Source organism: Nyctereutes procyonoides, unplaced genomic scaffold, assembly GCF_905146905.1.
Source record: "Nyctereutes procyonoides isolate TBG_1078 unplaced genomic scaffold, NYPRO_anot_genome, whole genome shotgun sequence".
Classification (NCBI taxonomy): domain Eukaryota; kingdom Metazoa; phylum Chordata; class Mammalia; order Carnivora; family Canidae; genus Nyctereutes; species Nyctereutes procyonoides.
Genome location: NW_026575118.1, coordinates 1,183,391 through 1,197,720, shown reverse-complemented (window position 1 = coordinate 1,197,720; position 14,330 = coordinate 1,183,391). Strand labels below are relative to the sequence as shown.

General features: G+C 37.2%; 1 pseudogene; it reads right to left on the bottom strand.

Moving 5' to 3' along the window:
- Nucleotides 1–14,330, bottom strand: part of LOC129515519 (elongation factor Ts, mitochondrial-like) — a 110,590-nt pseudogene that overhangs the window by 61,722 nt on the left and 34,538 nt on the right.

Below are 14,330 nucleotides of genomic sequence, written 5' to 3'. Positions count from 1 at the left end.
TTTGACAACCTCTAGGAAGGCGAGGATCAATACATCTCTAGTAACTGTCTTCATATTAATTGACGACTGTAATGTCAATAGAATTTTTTCTCCACACTGATTTACCTGTGCACATTGAGTCTCTATTCAAGGCATTTAGAACAGTATCTTCTTTCATAATTTTTATACACCTGTTACAAGACAATTAAGCGGAGAAAAATGTCATGCTGAAATCCAGAACATGGAACCTAGCAAAAAATGTAGAAGGGAGGGTAGTATGGGATGTGAGAGAGTGAGACGGGTAGATCATAGACTCAGCTATTGTGTTTGTATTTTTTAAGTCTTTCAAAATTAAATCAGTATTAAGGAAACTTAATTAAGCTCTTTCCCCTTTTCTGACCTGAAACCAGGTGGCTGCTTTCAGATTACAGCAACAGACAGAAACAGCTCCATCAAAGGGAGAGCTGTTTCCCAAGAGTTACAGGTCTTGTCAAAGGAATAATTAACACTTCATCATAAGCTGAAAAGGAACTCTTTCACTCCACCTCCCTTCCCCCAAATTAGCGTATTTGTGAAAATGGTTAGCCCAGGGGAAGAAAGTCTGCCATTAGCCTAAGAAATACAAATATTTCTATGAGCTTTGTTACTCCAATTAACAAGACAGATTTTATGTCTTAGAACAAAAGATTGCAGACTCTCCTAAATACCACATTCTCTCTGCCTTTAGCACCAACCTTAAGGACACAACGCAAGGTTCCTGTTAAACCATTGCTTCTTCTAACACTGCCACATCCCAAAATGCAACACAGGGAGTTGTGTGAGTTGTAGTCATTGCTGATCTGACTCAAGGCATGCATGTTCTCCTGAAACCAGGAATGTCCCACATGTCAGTGAGGAAATAGCTGTTTTGCTTAGTCCCACAGCTTATAAAATTGCATGGCAAAGCTCTGCCCTCTGCAAGTGTATTTTTAGCCAAAATTAAAGATGAATATTATCACTCTGGGTTTGCTGCTGGGCTAATGCCTTAACATCTCCCTTCTGGAGCACTTCTTTCTTCTCCCCAACTGTCTCCGCTCATTCTGGTCACTAGCCTGAGACCCAAAGTCTCAGGAATCTTATTAAGGTGATGGCAGGTTAATCCCAAATCAACAGCTAAAAGTTAATCAACGATCTGCTCTCAGAAAACACTCTGGAGACAAGCTACTGTAGACTTAAAAAACCTTCCTGCCAGCATTTTCAACTTGAAATAAAACTTTTGGAGCTCAGTGGTTCCTGATGCCTCCACCTAAATCTAAAATATTACAATTCAAAGGGATACAGTACACCCGCGTATTTATAAGTCAGGCTTTCTGGAACACACTACGAGACACACACATTGGGAGAAATCAAGTGCCAAAAAAAATCATTTTCACAAAGTCTCTATTTTAAATCTGAGTATTTTAGTCTCTTAAGTCTTCCCTCAGTTACCATATAATCCTTAAAAATGAGACTGATACTTCTTTAATCACTCTCTATCTGCCACACATTCTTTTTAGTTTGATTCTCCCAGTTCTGTGGAGGAGGTATTATACAAATGGAGAAATTGATGCTCAGAGGGGTATCTTAATCAAGGTCATTCAATGATGCTTAATCAAGATTTTATCTACTATGTATGGGTAGACCTAGGTTCAGAACCAGTAAAGAGTACTGAAATAGTAAAAATAATTTGGGTTTTATTAAATTATGAAATAAATACATGGTCATTGCAGAAATTTGGGGAAAATACTAAAGAGAAGAAACTAAAAATTATTCTAACAATCCAAAGAAAACTACTACTAACATTTAGATGTATTTCCTTCCAGAGAGAAGCATATCAATAGGTGGGTTTTATATTTATATATATATAAGTTCAGCTCATCATCTTTTCCCTCTACACAGCTGTACTTTCTGAGCTGGTTGGTTTTTTAGTATCACACTAATAAGAGCAAACTGAAAGGAAAATAGTGGAAAACATAATTAAAGATGGACAAGTTGATAGAAAAATGCATGGCACCAGTCAGCATGAAATTAAAGAAGGATAAAGACAAAGAATAAAAGCGAAAAACAGTTTGATCACTACATAGAAAAATTTGTTTGCTGAACAGCATTGTTACTCTTGTCGATATGAGTGTCTTGGAAGCATCAAGACAAGGTTGGACCAAAATTATATTCCTTTCAAAGGGATAGGAAAATGTGTAATTTTAAGAAATTTATCAAAAAAAAGAAATTTATCAAAGAAGAACTAAGATTTGGGGGATAAAAAATCACTTGAATGTGCCAGCTTCAAGTGATCTAGAACATTTTCTATCTTGGTCCCCCTCATTTTCCAACAAGAGCAACAATTTTCCCAGTGGCCTTCTATAGGGTCTTTAATTTGGAGAAGGGCTCTGTTATCTCTTGTCACCTTAAATCCCCCATCACCTGTCTGTAGTCCACACTAGGTCAGGATTTAGGGAGTCAATTATAGAAAGCAGCTTAGGAAAACTCAACTTCCATAGTTGAAGGAAGAAGTGAAAGCGGGGGTTTGTGCTTTATCCACTCCACATTTCAGATTAATTCAAGCAATTGCCTGAACTATCACTTTCTAATTCATGGCCAGAAAGAATAAAATCTTCTATCATTATTAGCTGCTTGTACACTAGTAGAAATTTACATACAATAGGCCAGGTCCCCAAACTTTTCCTTTTAGTGGCTGATCTCTAGCATCTCAGTTTGGAGAATCAAGCTGTTTATCTTTGTAAACACAAACAAGTGATCGATGCATCTGAACTGCAGCTCTAGAATTAAAATTCTCTTTGGACAGATAGCACATCCTCCCAACAAGCCATCTTCTGACCTGGAAGCCCTTTATTCAGGCATTATTAGCTTTGCTGAAGCCCCAAGGCCCTAAGGGAAAGATACAAATCCACAGCTGAGCTTATACATGCCTTAGAGATACAGACACACCTCATGTCTCACAAGAGGCTCCTAAAATTAGTCATAATTTGAGAATTCTACAAAATCACACAAGGGGTTTGTAAAAGGCAAATCACTTAGCAGTACTATTAGCATTGCTAAAAGTCCCCCCCCCCACATACACACAGGAACAACCCATTCTTTTGTAATACAAGTAATAACTCCTGCTCTTTTCATTTACTCTTTAAAAATAAATTCAAGTTTGTATATGCTGGATTTGTCTGGCAGCTACTTGACTTTATCAGTCGTGTTTTAGCCAGTTTCTAGGAGGCAACTGTGTTCCAGTAAGTTTTACTAAAAACTCTTTGCTTTCAAAACGCCACAGCTCCACTGCACCATCTGCACCCCAGAAAGGCTAGCTGTAGGAGCATCTGGGTCACAAGCTATATCCAGAAAAGAGCTTCCTTCCTGCTCCAACTGTTTCAGTCTTCATTTGTGATGAGTTTTCTCCCTCAGCTGAAGTTCACACTGTAAAAATTACCCACAGCCTTCAAGGAGTAGCACATTTAAATCACAGTCTATAAATGTTAGAGATGAAAGAGACTTTAGAAATAAGGAAGTCCAACTCCTGAAATTGGAAACGGAGCTCCAGAGAGATAGAGAGATTTTTTTTTTTTTTTACATGGGGAGTTATCAGAAGAGGGACAGGGAAACCTGGGTCTTCTGATACTGAAAGGTGTGCTCTTTCCAATAAAAGTGCTGCCACTCCACAACCCTTAAATCTCTGTAATGTAGATCTGTTCCTGTCTACATCTGTAACAAATAGCCGAGTCAAACACCGACTCATGGCTTTCCTTTGAGTGTGTTTTCTAGATTCATCTGAAATAGAACAAAGAGATTTTTTTTAAACGTTCTCCTGTTCATAAAATTGAGAGTTCATTCTTGTAAATGACATTCACACACTATGTACATCCTGGAGTTCCAGGATCGAGTCCCACATTGGGGTCCCTGCATAGAGCCTGCTTCTCCCTCTGCCTGTGTCTCTGCTCTCTCTCTCTCTCTCTCTCTCTCTCTCTCTCTCCCCCGTGTCTTTCATAAATAAATAAATAAAATCTTTTAAAAAATAAAACGAATATGCCCCCCAAACATGATTTTCATTTCCTTTTGCCAACTTCCTTGGCCTACTATTAGTCTTGGGCACTTGAAATTAATGTTTTATGTCAAAGTATTTTTGACCACAGGGGGAGTATAAACTTGAACCCAATTCCATACGAGGATAAGCTTAGAGTTACAAGAAAAAAATTTCTATCAAAGCCCATGCTGAAATAGAAAAGTTTTATTTCCCTTTGCAAATCCATAGATTTTTTTTTTAATTCTCCTTTCCACTAGTTTAGTCCTTCAGTGGTTTCAGCTTTACTTGGGAATCTCAGAAACAATTCCCTACTTTAAACAAGCCCAGAGCTTTATCTTCTATCTTTGTGTGTTGGTTGAAACCCAAGACCCTAAATATGGAGGTGACAAATGCCAACCATTTGGAAGCCCACCACACACTGCTTTAATCTTCCCTTTATTGCGTGGCCCCTGGTCATTTCCCTTACTCTTGGGCAGGCTCACTTATATTTTAAAAGATATTCATTATACTTTACCATTTCTGAATACTCTGCAGGCTTTTAAACTCTTTATTTTGAATTTTCTTGTTAACATTTAAAGTAAGAGTCTCTTTGCTTTTCATTAACTTCCATTTCAAAAGATCTCCACTTACAAAATCAAAATGATATTGTACATCGAATAAATTTTAATGCTCTAAATTATTCCTATTGCCATGGCAAGAGAGTTGTGATAGTTTTGTATAGGAAGTGCCTCTAACTTGTTTCCAGTTTTTGATCTGAGCAAGAAGTAACCCTTTCTGCTATAATTAGTATAAAATTCACCTTCCATTTATAGAGTGAAGAAGTTGGTTATCACAGAAGAGAAAGTAGAGAGGCAACAAATTTGGACAGCCAGCAGAATATTATTTTTAAGAAAAACAATGCCTTCTATAGAAATTAGCTCATAAAAGCTCAGAAGTAAATGACTACTTTGAACAAGTGCCTACATAAATTCAAGAGTTTATACACCATGGCCCTGAAGCAATGCATGACACTCTTATGCAGATTTCATGTGAAAAAAAAATGACATAGAGTCTGAAAGAAGAAGGATGAAGTCTGAGAAAGAACGTCTCCTGTGCCCTTCTGTTGAAGGCTTGACACCAGGTCTTTCTTGAGGAAGAATTATAAATACATTCTTTAAAATGTGTCCTCTCTAAATATATGTTACAAATTTATTATGGACTAAGAGAAATAGCCTGAAACATGCTCAAATCATTTTGCCTGCGTTTAAGAATCTACAGTATGTATTTTTCTGGGTGGAGAAATATCCTTGATTCTTGTTCTCATGCCAGGCAAATTAGGCAAGGAGCCCTCCTTAGAAGATTTTGTCTAAGCAAAACTTATTTTTCTTCCAGCACACAGGGTGCCACAGATTATATAGGCAAGTGGGGTCCCATTCTTTCATGAGCCCTGGAATACAGCAGCTGTTTAAGTACTCAGTTGCCCCTGCTACCATCACACCAATTCATTTGTGAAGACATACTGGTAAACTCCATCACAGAAAAGGCAGACTGATTTATTTCTCTTTAAAATTGTGGTAAAAATATATATGAAATTTGCCATTTTAACCATTTTTAGGTATACAGTTCATTAGCATTAAGTATGTTCACACTGTTGTGCAACCATCACCACTATCCATCTCCAGAACCTTTTCATCTTCCTAGACTGAGATTCCATCCTTATTAATCCATAGCTGCCCCCCAACCCCTGGTAGCCACCATTTTACTCTGTCTCTCTGAATTTAACTACTCTAGGTACTTCATAGAAGTGAAATCATACAATACGTGCTCCTTTTTGACTGGCTCATTTCATTTAGTATAGGATCTTCAAGATTTATGTTATAGCGTGTGTTGAAATTTCCTTCTTTTTTAAAATCGCAGTAAAACACATATCAAATTTACCATCTTAAAACTTTTTCAGTGGGGATGCCTGGGTGGGTCAGCAGTTTAACACCTGCCTTTCGCTCAGGACATGATCCTGGACTCCTGGGATCAAGTCCAGCATCCGGCTCCCTGCAGGGAGCCTGCTTCTCCCTCTGCCTATGTCTTTGCCTCTCTCTCTCTCTCTCTCTCTCTCTCTCTCTCTCTGTGTGTGTGTGTGTGTGTGTATCTCATGTCCATTATAGTTTTGTTAGCTGTATGCCCATTGTCTCTATAACATCTTAACTCACTGAATGGCTATTGATCAATAATTCTCCATCCCTCTTCCCCAGCCTCTGGAAACCACTATTCCCTTTTCTATTTCCAAGAGTTTGATTATTTCAGATACTTCATATAAGTGAAATCATGTAGTATTTTTCTTTTCGTGGTTGGCTTTTTTCACTTAATGTAATGAAATGTCTTCAAGATTCATCTATGTTGTAGCATATAACAGAATTTCCCTCTTTTTTTAAGGCTGAATAATGTTAGGCAAACTGTTTTGAGAATCAAAGAAAGATTTACCCATTTGAGGACAGAATTGTAGCTTTGGGACTTTTATTCTTACAGGCTCATGCTGAAAGAGAACATTTTTTCCTTATTTTTTTACCTATTGCTTTTTTTTCTTGACAAGTATGAACTTTTTCTGAAAAAGTTAATTAAATTAAAAATAGTGATAAAATCTATCATGGGCTCTATTTGTGCCAGGCAGTGTCCTAAGTACCTTATGCCTGGATGAACCTACCATGTAGGCATCACTATTATTATTTCTGATTTAAAAATGAGGATATCAAGGTTCAAAGACTTTAAGTAACCTTCCTGAGGCCAACATCCCCTGAGATTCCCACCATTTACTGTGCCCCTGGGATTCCTTGTTTAAATACCATGCTCAATGACTTTCCTATACTTTGATCAATGTGGTGCAGAAATTATTTAATATTCTACAGATTGAACACATCCTGATTTGCTAGATCTGTAGCTATTGCCCATCAGGAACACACTCATTTTTCTCATTCTTTTTCTGGGCTGTATTGCTAGATTCCTCCTCCCTATTACCACCAAACTCTGAATTAGAATTATATATCTTAGCCATAAAATATATATATCTTCATGAATCTTCCTCTAGTCTTTTATTTCTTTCATTGCCCTTTCTCTTTCTTCATCTTTCAGTGGTAGAAATGTAAAACCATTAAAACAGTACAGCTTGAGCTATAAGAATTAAATTTAAAAAAATGCAGCCCCATATGAGAGGTACCCTGGGGGAGGGTAGCTGGTTTAACAAAGAAGCAGCTTTACTGAAAAAGGTTGTTTAAAGGAAGTATTTTTAGTTCTTTAGGATTTTCAGCTTCTTTTTGGAACTTTAGTATTAGTTATACTCAACCATGTGTCATGAATATTTATATTTTGCAACTGAGTCCCAGCGCAAGACCATTCTAAAATGTCCTAGAGCCCTCTTCAGTGGAAGGTGGCAAATGTTAAGAAAGGACCTATGTGTTCTCTAGCACCAAAGGCCATGTGCTTGTGCTGATACACATTGCCTGCAGAGATGCTGGTGGGGCCAAAGCCACCTTTGCACTGTCTGGCAACAGTTCCAGAAACATTGACTCTTCAAACAAAAGATCAAATCAGCTGCTGGACTGTGTTAATCACTATTATGATCCCAGTAGTGAAAAGCCCCTCAACTCTGAAATCATTTTTTAAAGATTTTATTTATTTGTTTGTTTTGTTTGTTTGTTTGTTTGAGAAAGAGAGTGAGTGCACAAGTGGGGAGAGAGGCAAAAGAGAAGGAGGAAGCTGACTCTTCACTGAGCAGGGATCCTGATGTGAACTTGATCCTAAGACCCTGAGTTCATGACCTGAGCAGAAGACAGATTTTTAACTGATTGAGCCACTCAAGCGCCTCTGAAATCATCTTTAATTATTATTATCATCACCATTTGTTGTGATATATAATTTCACTTAATACTCCCACCAATTTTATGAACTTATAATCCCCATTTTGTATATTACCAAATTAAACCTCAGAGAGGTTTCTGCATAAATTTACATACCAGAGCGAGGATTTGATACAACTTTCTGATCCCAAAACCCTCTCCTAACTTTAAAACCTTTATAACTGAGTTCTCCGTTCAGATGCATCTGGAAATTTTTCCTTACTTTCAAAGTGTGATATAAAGAAGAGAAGATACTTTCTGGTGCCAGAGTCTTCCTGTCTCTCCTCAGTATTCATCTTCCCTTTATTCTTTGTTGACAAATTCCTAATTTTTAACTGGACGTTGCTGTCCTCCTATCAGATCACAAATCACAGATTCCCTTGCTGTCAGGTGTGTCTTTGTGGTTAAGTTTCACCCAATGAGATGAGAGTCAAAGCTTTGGGTGCACTTTGGGAAACTCCCCTTGAAAGACAAAGGATGTCTATTTTCTTCCTTCCTCATTGGGTTTTATTGCTTAGAGGGTGGGTAAAATAGCTGGCACTCCAGCAGCCATGTTAATGACTGAGGACTGGATAGGGCTTCACCCTGGGAATGAGGGAGGCAGAGAGCTGATTGGAACCTGAGTCAGACAACTTCATGGAGACATCTGACCAACCCTGACTCCAGATTACTTCTACACAAAAAGAAGTTTCCGTTTCTCGAAGGCATTAGGCTTATTTCAGTTATTGCCGTGAAATCTACTCCTAACTAATAAACTCTTCTGTAGATTTTGTCATGACTGCAAGTCACAGAATATAACTTAGGTAGTCTTTTTACAACCGTGAACACAAAAGCAATACATTAAGAATGACAAAACAGATGTAAAATATCTGTTCTTAGAGGGCATTACTGAAGTGCGAAGTTAACCATTCCTAGAGCTACCCTACTTCTGGAATTTATTACATGAGACAATAAATCCTCCCTCTTTTTAATTTCAGTGAAGTTAGGGCATTATCATTTGTAGATGGATGCATTCTTGATGCTACATTACTATACATAGAATAAAATACAGCCGCCTTACCCAAATCTCCATGACCTTAGTAACCTAATTCCTACCTACCTTTCCTATTGTTGTGTATCACTTGCTCACCACACTCCATGAGGGCATTTATTTGTCTTTTTCTGTCTTCTCAGCACTTACAACAGTGCCTGACACGTAGTAGTTGCTCATTAAATACATATTGATTGAGTTAGTAGATGGATCATGTTTCCCAGAAGTGATTATTTTGCTAGCTTTTTTTTTTTCTCAATTACTCTGCTCTTTCTTCCCATGTGAGCCTTTAAATTTGGAAGCATTGTTGAAATTATCAGTGCTTGGGATCCCTGGGTGGCGCAGTGGTTTGGCGCCTGCCTTTGGCCCAGGGCGGGATCCTGGAGACCCGGGATGGAATCCCACGTCGGGCTCCCGGTGCATGGAGCCTGCTTCTCCTTCTGCCTGTGTCTCTGTCTCTCTCTCTCTCTATCATAAATAAATAAATAAAAATTAAAAAAAGAAATGATCAGTACTTTATTTCTATAGTCCCCAACACTCTCTCTCGCCTCCTCTGTCAGTTCATTTCCCCTTATTCTTTTTTGTCTTTTGTTTTTCATGTTTTGTTTTGTTTCGTGTTTTTATTTAAATTCTAGTTCATTAACATATAGTGCAATATCAGTTTCAGGGATAGAATTTAGTGATTCAACACTTACATACAACACCCAGTGCTCATCACAAAGAGTGCTCCTTAATCCCCATTACCCATCTAAACCCATTCTCCTGCCCACCTCCCCTCCAGTGGGAATCTGGTTTCTGGTTTCCCTCTCTCTTTTTCTTCCCCCTATATTCATCTCTTTTGTTTCTTAAATTCCACATATGTGCAAAATATATGGCATTTGTCTTTCTTTGGCTTTATCCATGTCATTGCAAATCGCAAGATTTAATATTTTTAATGGCTAATATATACATACACACACACACATACTACATCATCTTTATGCATTCATCAGTTGTTGGGCACTTGGACTCTTTCCATAATTTGGCTATTGTTGAAAATGCTGCTATAAACATTGGGGTGCATGTATACCTTTAAATCAGTATTTATGTATCCTTTGGGTAAATAAATACCAAGTAGTGCAATTGCTGGGTCATAGAGTAGTTCTATTTTTAACCTCTTGAGGAACCTCCATACTGTCTTCTACAGTGGCTTCACCAGTTTGCAGTCTCATCAACAGCAAAAGAGGGTCCCCCTTTCTCTGCATCCTCACCAATACCTGTTGTTTCCTGTGTGCTTCATTATTAGTGTATAGAAATGCAACAGATTTCTGTACATTGATTTTGTATCATGCAACATTACTGTATTTTTGTATCAGTTCTAGCAATTTTTTGTGCTTTTTTTCTATATAGGATATCATGTCATCTGCAAATAGTGGAAATTTGACTTCTTCCTTGCCTATTTGGGTGCCTTTTCCTTCTTTTTGTTGTCTGATTGCTGATGCTAGGACTTTCAGTACTATGTTAAATAACAATGGTGAGACTGAACATCCTTATTTTGTTCCTGACTTTAGAGGAAAAGCTCTGTTTTTCCCTATTGAGGTTGATATTAGCCTTGGGTCTTTTGTATATGGCCTTTATTTTAATTTTTTTTTCTAGAAAGAGTGAGCAAGAGTGGGTGAGAGGGAGGGAAGAGGGAGAGGGAGAGAGGGAATCCGAAGCACCCTCCATGCCCAGCATGGAGTTTGACTTGGTGCTCAATATCACAACCTTGAGATCCTGTCCTGAGCTGAAATCAAGAGTCAGATGCTCAACCTACTGAGCCTCTCAGGAACCCTAACGGCCTAATTTATGATGTTTAGGTAGGTTTCCTTTTCCCCTACTTTGTTGAGGTTTTTTATCTATCAGGAATGTATGGTATACTTTGTCAAATGCTTTTTCTCCACCTATTGAGAGGATCAAATGTTCTTATCCTTTCTTTTGCTAACATAGTGTATTATGTTGGTTGATTTGTGAATATAGAACCACCCTTTCAACCCAGGAATAAATCTCACTTTGTCATGGTAAATGATTCTTTTAATGTACCATTGGACTAGACTCACTAGTATCTTGAGAATTTTTGCATCCATGTTCATCAAGGATATTGGCCTGTAGCTATTTCAGTGAGGTCTTTGTCTAGTTTTGGAATTAAGGTTATGCTGGCCTCATAAAATGAGTGTAGAAGTTTTCCTTCCATTTCTATCATTTGGAACAGCTTGAGAAGAATAAGTATTAATTCTTTAAATGTTTGGTAGAATTGCCCTAGGAAGCCACTGGGCCCTGGACTTTTGTTTCTTGGAAGATGTTTGAATACTGATTCAATTTCTTTGCTGGTTATTGATTTGTTCAAGTATTCTGTTTATTTCTGTTTTAGTTTATGTGTTCCTGGAATTTACCCATTTCTTCCAAATTGCCCAATTCTTGGCATATAATTTTTTTATAATATTCTCTTATAATTATCTGTATTTCTGTACTGTTGGTTTGATCTCTTTTCTCTTTGTAATTTGTTTATTTTGGTCCTTCCTATTTCCTTTTTGATAAGTCTGCCTAGGGGTTTATCAACTTTATTAATTCTTTCAAAGAACCAGTTTCCTAGCTTCATTGACCTGTTCTACTGTTTTTGTTTGTTTGTTTGTTTCTATATCATTTATTTCTGCTCTCATATTTATTATTTCCCTTTCTTCTGTTGGCTTTAAGCTTCATTTGTTCTTTTTCTAGTTCCTTTAGATGTAAGGTTAGGCTGTGTATTTGAGATTATTCTTCCTTCTTGAGGAAGGCCTAGATTGCTATATACTTCCCTCTTATGACCACTTTTGCTGCATCCCAAAGATTTTGGCCTGCCAAGTTTTCATTTTCATTAATTTACCAGTGTTTTTTTATTTTGTTTATTTTTTTTTTCTTTCTATGTAATTTTTTAATTCTTATCTGATATCTTGGTTGAACCATTCATTGTATATTTTATTTTTTTTATAAATTGATTTTTATTGGTGTTCAATATTACCAACATACGGAATAACACCAGTGCTCATTTCCCGTCAAGTGTCCCCCCTCCGTGCCGTCACCCATTCACCCCACACCCCCCGCACCTCCCCTTCCAACACCACTCGTTCATTTACCAGAGTTAGAAGTCTTTATTTTCTGTGTCCCTTTGATAGTCTCCCACTCATTTCTTCTCCCTTCCCTTATATGCCCCTTCACTATTATTCTTTTGCCCAAAATGTTACATCGCAATACAAGCATCATTCAAAAAAACGGGAAAGAAATCCAAATACAAAAGCTAACCTTACACATAAAGGAGCTAGAGATGAAGCAGCAATCGACCCGCGCCAGCAGAAGAAGAGAGTTAATTAAAATTCGAGCCAGAACTCAACGAAATTGAGACCAGAAGTATGGGAACAGTCATAGAACCAGGAGATGGTCTTGAATGAATTAATAAGATAGATAAACCTTTAAGCCTACCTTATCAAAAGAGAGAGAGAAGAGATCAAATTAATAAAATCATGATGAGAAAGGATGAGATCACTACCAAACACCAAGGAATACAAACGATTTTAAAAACATATTATGAACAGCTCTACGACAATAAATTAGGCATTCTAGGAAGAAATGGACGCATTCCTGGAAAGCCACAAACTACCAGTGTTTTTTTTTAAATTTTTCTTTAATTTTCCTGGTTGACTCATTAATTCTTTAATAGATTTCGTTAGCCTCCATGTATTTGTAGTCTTTCCAAATTTTTTTCTTGTGATTGACTTCAAGTTTTATAGCACTGTGCTTGGAAAATATGCATGGTATGATCTCAGTCTTTTTATGCTTTTTGAGGCCTGATTTGTGACCTAGTATGCGATCTATTCTGGAGAATGTTCCATGTGCACTTGAAAAGAATGTGTATTCTGATACTTTAGGATGAAATGTTTTGAATATATCTGTTAAATCCATCTAGTCCAGTGTGTCATTCAAAGGCATTGTTTCTTGTTGATTTTCTGCTTAGATGATCTGTTCGTGGATGTAAGTGGAGTGTTAAAGTCCTCTACTATTATTATTATCAATGAATTCCTTTATGTTTGTTATTAATTGATTTATATATTTGGATGCTCCCAAATTGGGGGCATATTTACAATTGTTATATCTTCTTGTTGCACAGATCTGTTTATTATGATGTAGTACCCTTCTTCATCTATTTTTATAGTCTTTGGTTTAAAAATCTAGTTTCTCTAATGTAAGTATAGCTACTCTGGCTTTCTTTTGACATCCTTTTGCATGATTAATGTTTCTCCATTCCCTTACTTTTGATCTACAGGTATCTTTGGGTCTAAAACGAGTCTCCTGTAGGCAGCACATAGATGGGTCTTGTTTTTTTAATCCATTCTGACATGCTATGTCTTCTGATTGGAGCATTTAATCCATTTACATTCAGAGTAATTATTGATAGATATGAAATTAGTGCCATTTTATCAATCATTGTGTTATAACTGGAGATTTTCTCTGTTCCTGCCTAGTCTTTGTCACTTTTGGTCTTTCTTTCCCACTCATAGTACCCTTTAATATTCCTCGCAGGGTTGGTTTAGTGGTCACAAACCTCCTTTAGTTTTTGTTTGTTTGGGAAACTCTCTATCTCTCCTTCTATTCTGATGATAGCCTTGCTGGATAGAGTATTCTTGGCTCCATATTTTTCTCATTCAGCACATTGAATATATCATATCACTTTTCTCTTGCCTCTCAAGTTTCTGTGGAGAGATCTGCTCCTAACCTTATTTGTATTCCCTTGTAAATTAGGGACTTCTTTTGTCTTACGGCTGTTAGGATTTTTTTTTAGCTCTATATTTCACAAATTTGACTACAATATGTCTTGGTGTTGGCCTACTTTTGTTGATTTTGGTGGGAGTTCCCTGTGCCTCCTGGATTTGGATGTCTGTTTCCTTGCCCAGATTAAGGAAGTTCTCAGCTATGATTTCCTCAAATAAACCTGTCCCCTTACCCCTCTCTTCTTCTTCCAGGACTCCTAAGATACGAATATTACACTTTATGGAGACATTGAATTCTGTAGGTCTACATTTGTAACCCAGTATTTTTCTTTCCCTCTTCTTTTCAGCTTCATTATTTTCTATAATTTTATCTTCTATATCACTTATTTATTCCTTTGCTTTTTCCACCCTTGTGGTCATTACATCCACTTGGTTTCAACTTGGTTATTGCATTTTTCATTTCAGCCTGACTAATTTTTAAGTCTTTTATCTCTATGAAAAGCAACTTCCTGGGCTCTTGCTTTTCTAAAGCTCAGCTAGTATCCTGATGATTGTTGCTTTAAATTCTGGATCAGGTGTATTTCTTATATCTGTTTTAATTAGATCCATGGCCATGACTTTTTCTTGTTTTACTTAGATCTGTGGCCATG